The following is a 12,900-nucleotide window of genomic DNA, read 5'->3' as shown; positions in this document are numbered from 1 at the left end:
GGGATGGTGAAAACTCGGCAGGGCTGGGAGCTGGGAGCTGGTGTGGGTGTAGAGCTGGGAGTGGGGTCGGAGCCAGTACCTGGAGTGGGTGTGATGGTGGGGGGAATGGGGGTAGAGTTATGAGTAGGGGTAGTGTTCCCCTCGGGGTTCTGGGGGGTGGGGATAGTGACAGTGGGGTCTGTGGGGGGCGTGTCAGCAGAATGCAGGTGAGTGACGCTGGTGGGGTCGGAAGTGGTGGTAGACACGGCAGTAGGGGTGGCGGAAGTCACTGAGCTTGTGGCATCGGCAATGATGTGAGGGCCGGAAGTGGCTGTGGGAGTGGCCATGATGGGGGCAGAAGTGACATCATCAATCAGCGTGGGGGTGGTAGCTGCATCAGCCGCATGGCTAATGGCGTTTCCGAGGCCAGGGGAATCTTCTGGAATGTTCGAGGAGCGCTGGTTATGGAGGTGGGTAGATAAAAGTTTGTTGTACTTACAGTTTTTGATGTTTGAGATGGAATTGAAGGCCAGGCATAGCTTAGAGTCATGTGGATGCTTGTAGCAAGAACTTTGAGCAAAAATGTTTCTGAAATTCAACCTTTCTGTTCTTCCACCCAATCACTGTCCTTTTTGTCCTTGACCTACCCATCCATGCTGGTAATCTTTAACTTTCCCAGTTCTGATGAAAGGTAACAAACCCAGAGGTTGACTCTGATTCTGTCTCCACTGATGTTGTTTGTCTTCTTTCCAGAATTTATTTTAGAAATAAGCTACCTGATCTTGTATATAAACTGCTTTTTTAGATATCCGGAGCAAAACTTCATAATTCACACAGTGTCCGTATGTTGAATCTTATGTTTTTTTGGCTAAGTTCAAATTGCATTGAAGATTATGGAGGAATTTTCTCCATGCGCTTTTTGCTAAGAACTAACTAAACTCACCTCATCAACTACCTGCCCCATCCAAACCCCTGGACTGGTATCAGAAGCTGTCCTTAACTTATTGCTTAGGGACCCCCCCGACCGTAGACTTGACTGAAGACTATTGACAATCATGAGAAGATTTCTTAATTTGTGTCAGTGCTAACTGGCAATATGAGAAAAAGTTATATAAGTTTGGAATCTCTGGCTGAGAGGTGAAGAGCAAAGGATGAGGTGAGACAATGCATGAAAGGGATGTTGTGACCATCCAGTTAGGCTCAGAGTGCATGCATGCTATGGTAGCAAGTGATAAGCCTGGAGGTACAGCCTGGTCCAGTTTATGAGCCTGGTGCATGCCCCTGAGTGCACAGTGTCCTTGCTGCAACACCTCAATGATAATTGCCAGTGCAGCATGGCATGCAGTATTGATGTTCAGAAGTGTCTTGTAAGTAGGCTGGAGATGTGCCGTGAGCGTTCTTGGAAGGTAAGGTACGTCAAGTGCCAACATTTGTCGATGTGAGTTTGTGTGACCAGTGCCCATGCTCTGATTTGCTGGTGCTAAGTGTCCAACATGGATGTCAATCAGAGCAAGCGGCGAATTGAATTCACTAGGTATCAGCTCTGGCTTCCATGTCAAGATTTCTTGCTATCTAGCTTTTTTGGTAGGTTTGGTGAGATAGAAAGCTGTATACTAATGAGGCAAGCTGGGCCATCAGAGAAGGTTAAACAAGACATAATCACAGTCAATTGGCAGCATGCCACCTGCTTAGTGAAAATCTTGGCAGCTTTTTATGGAAAGCATAAAAGATGGAGTAAGATACTCCTAACATAGAAATGGGCCTCACTGGATTGCTTGTTTAATTCTGCCACAAATCTCAGGCCAGCCCATGTCCCTTGGACCCTGATAAGATCCTACCCCACATTTGAAAAGAAATAAAACAACAATAAATCATGTTAAACCATTGTTCATGGTTTACGTTGTTTTCAGATTTGTAATCCTGAAATTCAAGACATTGCCTTTACTGGCTAATACTATTCATGGGCTATATGTTAGAATGTAACTGGCAGAGTGACAATGTGGCATTGCTGTAGCCAAATCCAATTATGAGAAATCATTGCAGGTTTCCCTAATTTGCCAAAGGGGCATAACTTTCCGATCTAGTCAATAAAACAGCCTGCACAGCCCAAAATATATTTTACAGAAATATGGATTCTTGTTTTTAAAATAAGCTTAAACCCATTGAACAAATGCTGATTTCAGATTTCCAGTTAATGTCCTGTATACCCAAGGAGCTGAGTGTTAGAGACAACACTGTCATTTCTATTTCCCTAAGGTTAGTAATTCATTGCTACAGCAGTTACTTCTTGCCTTCAATTGTAAAATAGATTATATTTACATCATGTTAGTTAATGCTGAGGACATTCCCCCTTGTTTGCTGTGGAGCATGGACATATATTAAACTAAATTTCCCTGCTGGTTGTAAGGAAGAAACTATCAGTCACAATCTGGTTGTTTAGATTAAAGGAAACACCGAAACAATCTATGATTACAGCAGAATTGAACTTGCTTTTGACTTAATTGATTGACTTTTAAAAAGCAAGATATAAAATAGAGATTTTGGGAAGTCTTCATTTTAAGTATTGTCTGCAGCATTATAATGCATCATCTAATCTACAACATGTTGACAAACTCTGCAGAAGCCGCGATGCCAGGGAACTGTAGTGGCTGATGTGCCAATGTTATAACTCAGCTCAACAAGGTCCTGTGATTTCATTATACTGTTGTTATATTTCAGATTTGTCACTAGCTCAGAGGGACATTTTCGTGCTGATGGAGGCAGGGCAGTAGTTTATGTGGGTACACAGAGAAGTGAACATTTGCACAATTCAATTACTTGAATCGTATAGCAATCGAAAATACAGCTATTCATTTATTCCTTCCTCCTGACAGCTCCTGGCGGCAGTCATTCACCCTCATCTGCCAGTTTTCTTGCCAATTTACATCCTTTCATCAGTATCTTCATCAATCAGCTTTAGGCCCCGCAATATTACTTTCTACTTCCATTACAACAAACTCTTAACTTTCCATTTACTCTTCTCACTAAACAATTCCACCGACAAGTCTTGGTACAATCAACAACCGTGTTTTTGGTTCTTTCCTTCCTTGAGATTCAATTTCATGGATACCTTTGTTTGATAACTACCTTAGGTCGTGAACAAGCAATACCATTTTTCTTGGGGTATTGTATGGCAAATTCCTGTCCACGGGAGACCAATACAGCATGGCTATAAATATTTTCAGCACAAAGTCTGATTAGTTTTCTATGACAAAGGCCTCCTGCCTGCCAACAATTAAGTGATGGGTTTACAGGTAGCTGAACAGCTTGGGGGTGAGAACGTTTGGGAAAGATCTTCAGACCCCTGGAAGAGAAGGACCTGCTCTGCATTAAAAGTAGCTCAAGCCTGTAGATAGTCAGTTTATTTTTCTCTCAGCACTTGCTGTAAGTTGTGAAACTTACCCAGTAAGTCAGAGACTTTAACAAAAACAGAAAGTGCTGGAGAAACCCAGCAGGCCTGGCAACATCTGCAGAGGGAAAACAGAGTTAAGCCTTTGAGTCCACTGGAGTCAATGGATTTATTGAAGGGTCATGGGTTTCAAAATATCGACTCTGTTTTCTTCTCCATAGATGCTGCCAGACCTGCTCAGTTTCTCCAACAATATCTGTTCTGGTCTCAGATTTCCAGCATCCACCGTTCTTTGTTTTGAGTTAAAGACCTTACAAGTCTGAATGAGCCATCTTTGCCTTTTGCAAACAACTAAAAGTATCTGGAGGAAAATCAAGAAGCAGCACATCCTGACAATTTTATTTTAACTTTAATTAATTTTAAAGCTGCAATGACCACCAAACTGTCTTTCAAGTCTTTCTCTCTGTCCATCACAGCAAGGCTTTTTTATTGTCTTTGTCTGTCAGTGCGTTTACAAGGGAGAGGGAGTTTACAAGGGGGTTAGACTTTTAACTAGTAGACTTGCATGCCGATGGTATCTACCTGTACCAAGAATCTACGTATTATAATAAATAGCAGTTCTTGTTAAATACAGAAAATTGGCCTGTGATTTCAGTTAATCTGGGTCTAAAAGACCTTGGGAATTCTTCATACTTTTTAAAATCATTACCTTTTGTGACAACTCCAAGATTAGTCAGGTTTAATTTCTTGTGTGCTTCTCTAGTGAGGCCTCACCACTGACTTTAAGATGAAATATTAAATTGTTACTGTTTCATCTGTTTTGGGACATCCTTTTGTTTGCAATGCACAGACAGACATTTTCCATCATGAAGTATCAAGACAAATATATATTAATAATAGTGCAAGATTTACCTGACCAAGAAAATATTTTCTTGTCATGTGCACAGAAGATCATATATAGGGTATTTTTATTACGTTGTGAAAACAAGGGAATAATTGAGGAATCCACATGAATAGCAACAACCAGAAATGTGCCAGATTCAAGATACTACTCAATGCTACCTGTTCCATCAAAAATGTGTCAGCAATAATTGATTGTGGTTTTAAATGTTTAAGTCATTGCATTGACAAATGGTACTAGAGGTCTTGATCCTATCAATCAAAACGTCAAAGGTCAGGACAAGACTTAGAAGCAAGGAAGAATGCAATCATCAAGGCAGGAAGCACAGTAGTAGACTTAGACATCAACAGAGGAAAATACTTTCATATCAGCTGAGAAGTTTCTCCCCTATATTTTTTTCTTTTCCTGCCACATTTGCCTGATGAATGCTACTCAATTGAGATGTCAGTACAGTTCAGCCGGTGCATATATCTCTTCCTGGATGCTGTCAATGCTGTTTTATGACTCCTCAAAATAAAGTGAAATACAACGATGCTATCGCAGCATGTAAGCCCCGGGGGAAGAAAGATCATTCCGAGAGTAGAATTTGAAGGATTATTTAATTGAAAGTTTAGCCATAATTAAACAAAGACACTATGAAAAAGTGACATGATTTATGAAACACATGCTTTTAAGTGAAAGGGGCAAAACCTTAAATTGGTCAGCTGGAACTAGTGGAATAATTCATGCATTTTAATGATCCAAAACATGTAGACATTCTTTTCATTTCTAACATGGGATCATGAAAGAAATCAGTGAATGGCTGATTTTGACACTGTTATTCAATTTTCTGAATCACTGTACAGTGTTTTATATAGGCATGAATAATATTCAAAATTTGTGGGCAAGATATTGTACCAGAAGGAGAATAGTTATGCAATGGAGTAATAGAGAGGGAGGAAGTAACAGCACAGAAAGGAAAAAAGAAGGGGAGTAGAGAAATGAGAAGTATGGAGGTAATGGGAAGAATGTGGGAGATAAGAGCTTAAAGGGAAAGATGGAAGGAGGACAGTAAAATAGGCAAACAAAGGAAGGGGATCCAGGAAGTTTGGAGGGTGAAGCAGAAGAGAGAGACTGTAGGTGATGAAAGGGGAAGGAAATGAATAGTGAAATGGAACAATTGGAGAAGAAAGGCTGAGAGGAGAGGGAAGCACTTTGTACACCTCAATATAAAGCACTTTAAGGTGCATCCTGCACAGGACATTCTGTTGAATTGCAGGATATTATCAAATGGTCAATAAAGAAAAGGCGCAACTATATTGTTCATTATTCTACGTGGCCATATTCACTTATTTGTTAAATAATTTCAAGGTATTGATTTAAACTAATCATTGAAACTGTTGATAGAGATCTTTAAATTTCTGATTGAGATGGTATATTCGGAGATACATAAGTATCATAATTACAGGTTGCTTAGGCCAGATGTTCTTTACCTGTCAATAGTATTATGTTTGAATGTAATACATTGAATAACTCAGATTTGGAGGTTATATTTATGACTCTGCTGTAAAGAATATTTTGAGGTCTTAATGAATTAAGATGTGATTCATGTCTTAAGTTTCATTCTATGAAAGTGTGTCTTTTCAGCCAAATATAACTGGTAGAAAGAATGTCCTTCTTTAAAACACATGGGGAAATTTGCTAGAACTTTTAATAAAAGGTCTCATTATACATTTTCAGATGTAACAAGAAAGTCTTTTTAATACAAAGCTGTGACCTGATTAAAAATAAATAAGCTATCAATAATGTTCAACAACCAATTGCCAATATCCATTGTTTTATGTTAAAAAACGCACCTGACTTATATACCAAGGGCGGAATTTTTTTTTGGCTAAGGTCTGAGTTATGTTGAAACAGTTGGAGGGATTATTGCTGCGAGTCTATTCCCAGAACAACCTGCCACTCACCAGATATCTGTCAAAGGACCAGCATGCCTTGCATCTGCACCATCTTTAAAGCCTTCTCTGACTCATATGAGCACTGACTCAGATGAAAGCTGCTCCACCCATTGAGAGACAGAATCAGAACATGTTATAAAAGGGGATGCTGGCACCATGATTCCCCAACAGAAATCCAGAAAACCCGATAGATGGGATAGTGCAAAGGAGTACAGTCCTGTTTCTGGAGGAGCAACAGAGAAAACTGGGACACCAAGCCCCAGCTTCCTTGTATGAAGCCTTCAAGCAGGTCAGTGCCGTATCCTGTCAGGAACAGGCCAGACTTATCACAAAACTCCTCTCTGCTGTTCCCAGGATAAACATCATACTTCTGCCTGCAATCTGGTAGTCATTCTATCTGTGCAACTGCACCCACATCCCACTAATGCACATACTCAACCACTGTCACTATTGAGTGGAATATCTTCCATCATTCGGTCTCACTCCCCGTCATCCCTCCACCCAAAACTCCCCACCACTATGCTGCTTCCTTACTCCCTCAGAACACCTCATCACCTTATCTTCCACTATAACCAACAATTGTAATCATGCAATCCATTTTCACTTCACTTAATCTCTCAATTCTCTCATTACAGGAAAACACAGCCCATAGCAGAGCAGAGTGAGGCCATAGGGGTGGAAAGGTTCCCACCATCCTGTACCTCACTGAGGAGTGGATCCTGGCCCTTGCACGAAAAGGCCAGGATTGCTTTTGTGAGGATGCAGAGACGTCAATGTCCCACCAACTGAGTAAGTACCATTCTTCAACCCAGTGCAGCAGGCATGCAATGCAGATGTCCCATCTTTGCAAGAAATCAGGTCTGTATCAGGAGGTACCCAGAGGACTGACCACTCTCCACTGAGGACATTCCACAGTCCCTCCAGGTAGAGGTCTCCACCGCTACCCTGCCTGCCCTGCTTTGTGTCTTGGAAGTTCAAACCGAGGTGGGGCAACTTGCCTCTGGGAAGACCATCTAGCTACAAGTACCCCAAGGGTTGCCCAAACAAATGTCCAGGGTTAAGGGACTCCACTTCTGATCAGTTCCTTTCAGACAGCTGAACAACCAGAGATTAGACTAAGATGCAATGGGATGGAGAGAAGGAAGAGCACCTATTGAAAGAATTTTGGTGGCATTGATGACAATGTCTACTAAACGATTTACATCCTTTGTATACGTTTATGCACTTTACCCAGACATCTTGTTGTTAGAGTCTTTGTGTAGGGCTGCTGTTACACCATTGTCAATTCACAGCCACAGACAAGATTCCATGGATGATCTTTGCTGAGAGTCTATTGTGGGAGCAGGGGACACTAAATGTATACATGGTATTAGGTCATGCTGACATCTTTAATCATCCTTAGACAACATCCCTATTATTTTGCGGTCTCCTTGTCCAAAAATGTAGCTGTCAATGAGTAGTCCATCAGCATCTGTGGTAGGAAGGTGCAATGCACAAAGTAGGACAATGCTTTCAGAAGTTCAAGGAATAGGGATCTCACAGGTTTCTGTTCTGTACTATACATGGGTCTGTGTGCAATATCTTTCCTTTTAAAAGCTTAACATTGGTGGTTACTCCAGCTCTCTTCCTAACAGGTCAAGTCGCTTAGCCTGCCCACGTCGAGGATAGTCGCAACTGTTTTCTTCTCCCTTGCACTCTTTACATTTCACTACGCTCTTGTTGCAAAGATTAAATTCTGTCCAATTTATGCCTCAGCCTCATTGGGTTTCTTCATTTTAGTCAAAGGTCTGCAAATTAGTGCCTTGCTGAAATTAGCAATCTTTTAACCACTTATTCATATTTGAAAGATTTACTAACCTTTAAACTTTGGCTTTTGAAGTTGTGATTGGGGAGTTACATTTGCAGTTCAACTCTGATACTATTTGATAAATTACTACATAACATAGAAACAGAAAAACTAGGAACAGGAGTGGGTCATTTAGCCCTTTGAGCTTGTTGTGCAATTCAGTATGATCTATCTCAAAGTCACATTCCTGCTTTTGCCCCATACTCCTTGATGACTTTAAAATCTAAACATTTATCTATCTTTTTCTTGAATATATTCAGTCACTTTGCCAACTTTCTGTGGTAGAGAATTCCATTTGAGAATAAGATGTAGAAACAGAATTAGGCTGTTCAGCCCATCGAGTCTGCTCTACCATTCGATCACGGCTGATATGCTTCTTAACCTCATTAGCCTGTCTTCTCCCCGTAACCTTTGATCCCTTTATTAATCAAGAACAGGTTCACTGTGCTTTAAGTGAAGAAACCTTTCCTCATCTCAATCCTAAATGGTCTACTGTGTATCCTGAGACTGTGCCCCTCAGGAAAAATCTCCTCTCTGCATCTAGCTTGTCAAGGCCCATTAGAATTGTATACATTCTAATCAGGTCCTCTCTCATTCTTCCAAACTCTAGTGAATACAGGCCCAACCAAACTAATCTCTCCTCATAGGATAGTCCTACCATCCCATGTATCAGCCAAGTGAACCTCTGCTGCTCTCTCTCTTTGATAAATATATCCTTTCTTAAGTAGGAAGATCAAAGCTGCATGCGATACTCCAAATATGATCTCACTAAAGCCCTGTATAACTGCAAAAAGAAACTCTATTTCTTAATTCAAATTCTCTTACCATGAAGACCAATCAACTATTTGCCTTGCTAGTTGTTTGCAGAACCCGCCTGAGTATTTTCATTGACTAGTACACAAGGAGACCCAGAGGCCTTTGTACACTTCCCATTGTATCACCATGTAAATAATACTCTGCCCTTCTGTTTTTCACATCTAAGTGTATAACTTCACATTTTGCCACAACCTGCATTTGTTATGTTTTTGTTCATTTAGTCAATTTGTCTAAATCACCTTGAAGCCTCCTCGCAAATCACAACTCTGCCCAGTTTTGCATCATTTGCATTTGCTACCCTCATCCAGGTCATTTACTTATATCATGAAAGCACTGATCCTTGTGATATCTCGCTGGTCACTGAGGAAAAAGACCCAATTATTCCCATTCTCCGTTTCCTGTCTGTCAACCAGTTCTCGATCCATGCCAATGTATTAATGCCATCCCCACGTGCTTTAAATTTTCCTACTAACTTCATATGAGGGACTTTATTAACATACATTTGTAAATTCAAATCACCACATCCACTAATTTTGTTTTCCTTATAGTCACATCCTCAAAACACTTGAGTAGATTTGTTAAGCATTTTTTGCATTTCAAAAACTCACGCTCACTTTGTCCAATCCCATTAATGCTTTCCAAATGTTCTATTATCACATCTTCTATATTAGAATCCAGCATTTCCCCACTTCTGATGTTGGACTAACTGGTCTTTAATTCTCTGCTTCTTCTCTCCCTCCCCTTCAATAATGGGGTTACAATTGCCTCCCTCCAATCTGTGTGGGAACTCCTCCAGAATTTTGGAAGATGACTGCCAATGCCTATAATATTTCCAGAGCCACTTCCTTTAGTCCTCTGGGATGTAGACTCTCAGTCCCTGGTATTTTTCAGCCTTTAACTTCATTAATTTCCCCAGAACCATTTTCTTGTTCATCATTTCCTTCAGTTCCACCCTCTCACTAGACAATTGGTTCCCTAAGATTTCTTGGAGATTACGTGTGCTCTCTTTTGTGAAGCTAGAACCAAAATATTTGTTCTCCTGCAATTTCTTTGTTCCTATTTTAATTTTCAGGCCTCTGACCCTGAGTGATCTACATTCATCATTACTAAGCTTTTTCTCTTCACATAATTTTTAAAGCTTTTACAATCAGTTCCTATGTTCTTTGTAATTTTACTCTTATACTCTATTTTTACCCTCTTAATCAACCTCTTTGTCTTCTTTTGCTGAATTTTAAAATCTCCCAAACATCATGCTTACTGATTTTTCTGGCAATTTTATATGGCTCCTCTTTTATGTAACAATATCCCTAATTACTTTTGTAAGCCATGGTTGACCCACCTTTCTTTTGTGCCAGACAGGAATGAGTAATTAAAAACCAAAAAACTGCAGATGCTGTAAATCAGAAACAAATACAGAAATTACAGGAAAAACTCAGCAGATCTGGCAGCATCTGTGGAGAGAAGTCAGAGTTAACGTTTTGGGTCGAGTGAATAATTCCAGAACTCAGGAGTGAATAATTGCTGTAATTCTATGCATATGTTCTCTAAATATGAACCACTGGCTCCTCATCATCAACTCCTTTAGAAATGTCCCCAAATCACCCTTGCCAGTTCACATCCCACCTGATAGTTCTCTTTATTTAGAATCAGGATCATAGTTTCTGATTCTAGTAATTCATTCTCTATGTAAATGAAGAATTCTATCATTCTACAACTACTATTCCAAGGGATCCACACAACAAGATTGTTAATTAATCTTTCTTTGTTACACAGTACCCCCAGTCTAGAATAACCAGTTCTCTCGTTCGTTCCTCAATGTATTAATCTGAAAAAATCATCATGTACACACTCCAGGAAGCCCTCCTCTGCTGCACCATTGCTAGTTTGGTGTGTCCGATCTATATCTAAATTAAAGTCACCCATTATGTACCCTTATTATGTGCATCCTTGTTTTCTTGTTTAATTCCTTTTCTTAATTGTCCACCACTGTTTGGGGACCTTAGATGGCCCCAAACATGTTTTCTGCTCCTGGTCTTCCTTTTTTTCATACATGCAGATTCCACATCATGACAGTCTGAGTCAATATCCCTTCTCAACATTGGATTGATTTGCTCATTTACTAACATTGCTACTCCATTTCCTTTCCCTTATTGTCTATGCCTTTTAAATAATTACTGGGTGTTCAGTTCTCAGCCTTGATAACATTTCAGCCATGTCTCTGTAATTGCAACAATATCATAACCGTTTAAATCTATTTGCACTGCTAATTCATCTACCCTATTACGAATGCTCAATGCATTCAGACACGATGCCTTTAGACTTGTATTTTTAATGGTATTAGTTATTTAATATTTATTTTGCACTTTGGCACCATTTGGTTCTCACCCTGATTTTTTCTGGCTTCCACTTTTAGTTCTTATCGTTCTGTTTTTTAATTCCATCCTTGTTTCTCCCTCCTTTGTCTCCCTGCTCAGGTTGCTACTTTAAAGGTTATGGAATCAAGGGACAGAGACAGCATGGATAAGAAGTTGAATAATTTGCAGGAAACAAATTACTTTGGACTGGAAGAAGGTGTACACTGATTTTTTTTGATATTTTTAATTTGTTTATGGTTTGTGGGTGTTGTTGGCGAGGTCCATCATCGAATCATAGAATCCCTACAGTGTAGAAACAGGCTCTTCAGCCTAACAAGTCCACTCTGACCCTCCAAAGAGTAACCCACCCAGACCCATTCCCCTACCCTATTACTTTACATTTGCTCCTGACTAATGCACATAACCTAGACATCCCTGAACACTAAGGGCAATTTAGTATGGTCAATTCACCTAAACTGCACATCTTCAGATTGTGGGAGGAAACCGGAACACCCGGAGAAAACCAATGCAGACACAGGGAAAATGTGCAAACTCCACACAGACAGTCGCCTGGGGCTGGAATCGAAGCCAGGTCCCTGGTGCTGTGAGGCAGCAGTGTTAAGCACTTAGCCACCTCCCTAATTTCACTTCTTAAAATAGTGATGGGCTTCTATAGAACACTACTGTCCATGGGGTAGTGTGGGTGGTACATGCGTAGGGCTGACAGGGAGAGAGTTCAAATGACAGTGAAGAAACAGTGATTCTACAGTTCCATGTCAAGTTTGTACGTAGCTTGGAGGGGAAATTGCAGTCAATGGTTCTTCCGTATATCTACTGCACTTGCTGTTGCAGACTATATAGAGTGTACCTTATAGATGTTACACGCTCTTGCTCTGCATTAGTGGTGGAAGGAGTGAATGCTGAGAGTGGTGAATGGGATGAAGTACAAATCAGTTGCAATATTCTGGATGTGTTAAACTTCTTGTGTTGTTGAAGCTGCATTCATCCAGGCAAGTTTGGTTGGCGGCGGGGTAGGGGGGGTGGGGGTGGAGGGTGGTGGTTCATCATGCTCCTGACTTGTGTCTTGTCAATGATGGATGGGTTTTGGGGAGTCAGGAGTTGAGTTATTTACTGCAGAATTTCTGGCCTCTTATCTTGTGGGCGGCACGGTGGCACAGTGGTTAGCACTGCTGCCTCACAGTGTCAGAGACCCTGGTTCAATTCCCGACTCAGGCGACTGACTGTGTGGAGTTTGCACATTCTCCCCGTGTCTGCGTGGGTTTCCTCTGGGTGCTCCGGTTTCCTCCCACAGTCCAAAGATGTGCAGGTCAGGTGAATTGGCCATGCTAAATTGTCCGTAGTGTTACGTTAAAAGGGGTAAATGTAGGGGTATGGGTGGGTTGCGCTTCGGCGGGTCGGTGTGGACTTGTTGGGCCGAAGGGCCTGTTTCCACACTGTAAATAATCTAATCTACTCTTGTAGCAACAGTATTTATGCAGTTCATCTCAGGTTTGAGCAAATAACAGCTCCTCGGATGTTGATAATGGGAGATTCAGTGATGTAATGCCATTGAATGTCAAGGGTGATGGTTATATTCTCTCTTGGTTAATGATCATTATTTGATACTTATGTAGCATCATTGTTACTTATCACTTGTCAGTCCAAGCACGTAGTGTCCA

Source organism: Chiloscyllium plagiosum, chromosome 2 (assembly GCF_004010195.1).
Source record: "Chiloscyllium plagiosum isolate BGI_BamShark_2017 chromosome 2, ASM401019v2, whole genome shotgun sequence".
NCBI classification, from domain to species: domain Eukaryota; kingdom Metazoa; phylum Chordata; class Chondrichthyes; order Orectolobiformes; family Hemiscylliidae; genus Chiloscyllium; species Chiloscyllium plagiosum.
The sequence above is the reverse complement of the archived record's forward strand: the minus strand, read 5'-3'. Positions refer to the sequence as shown.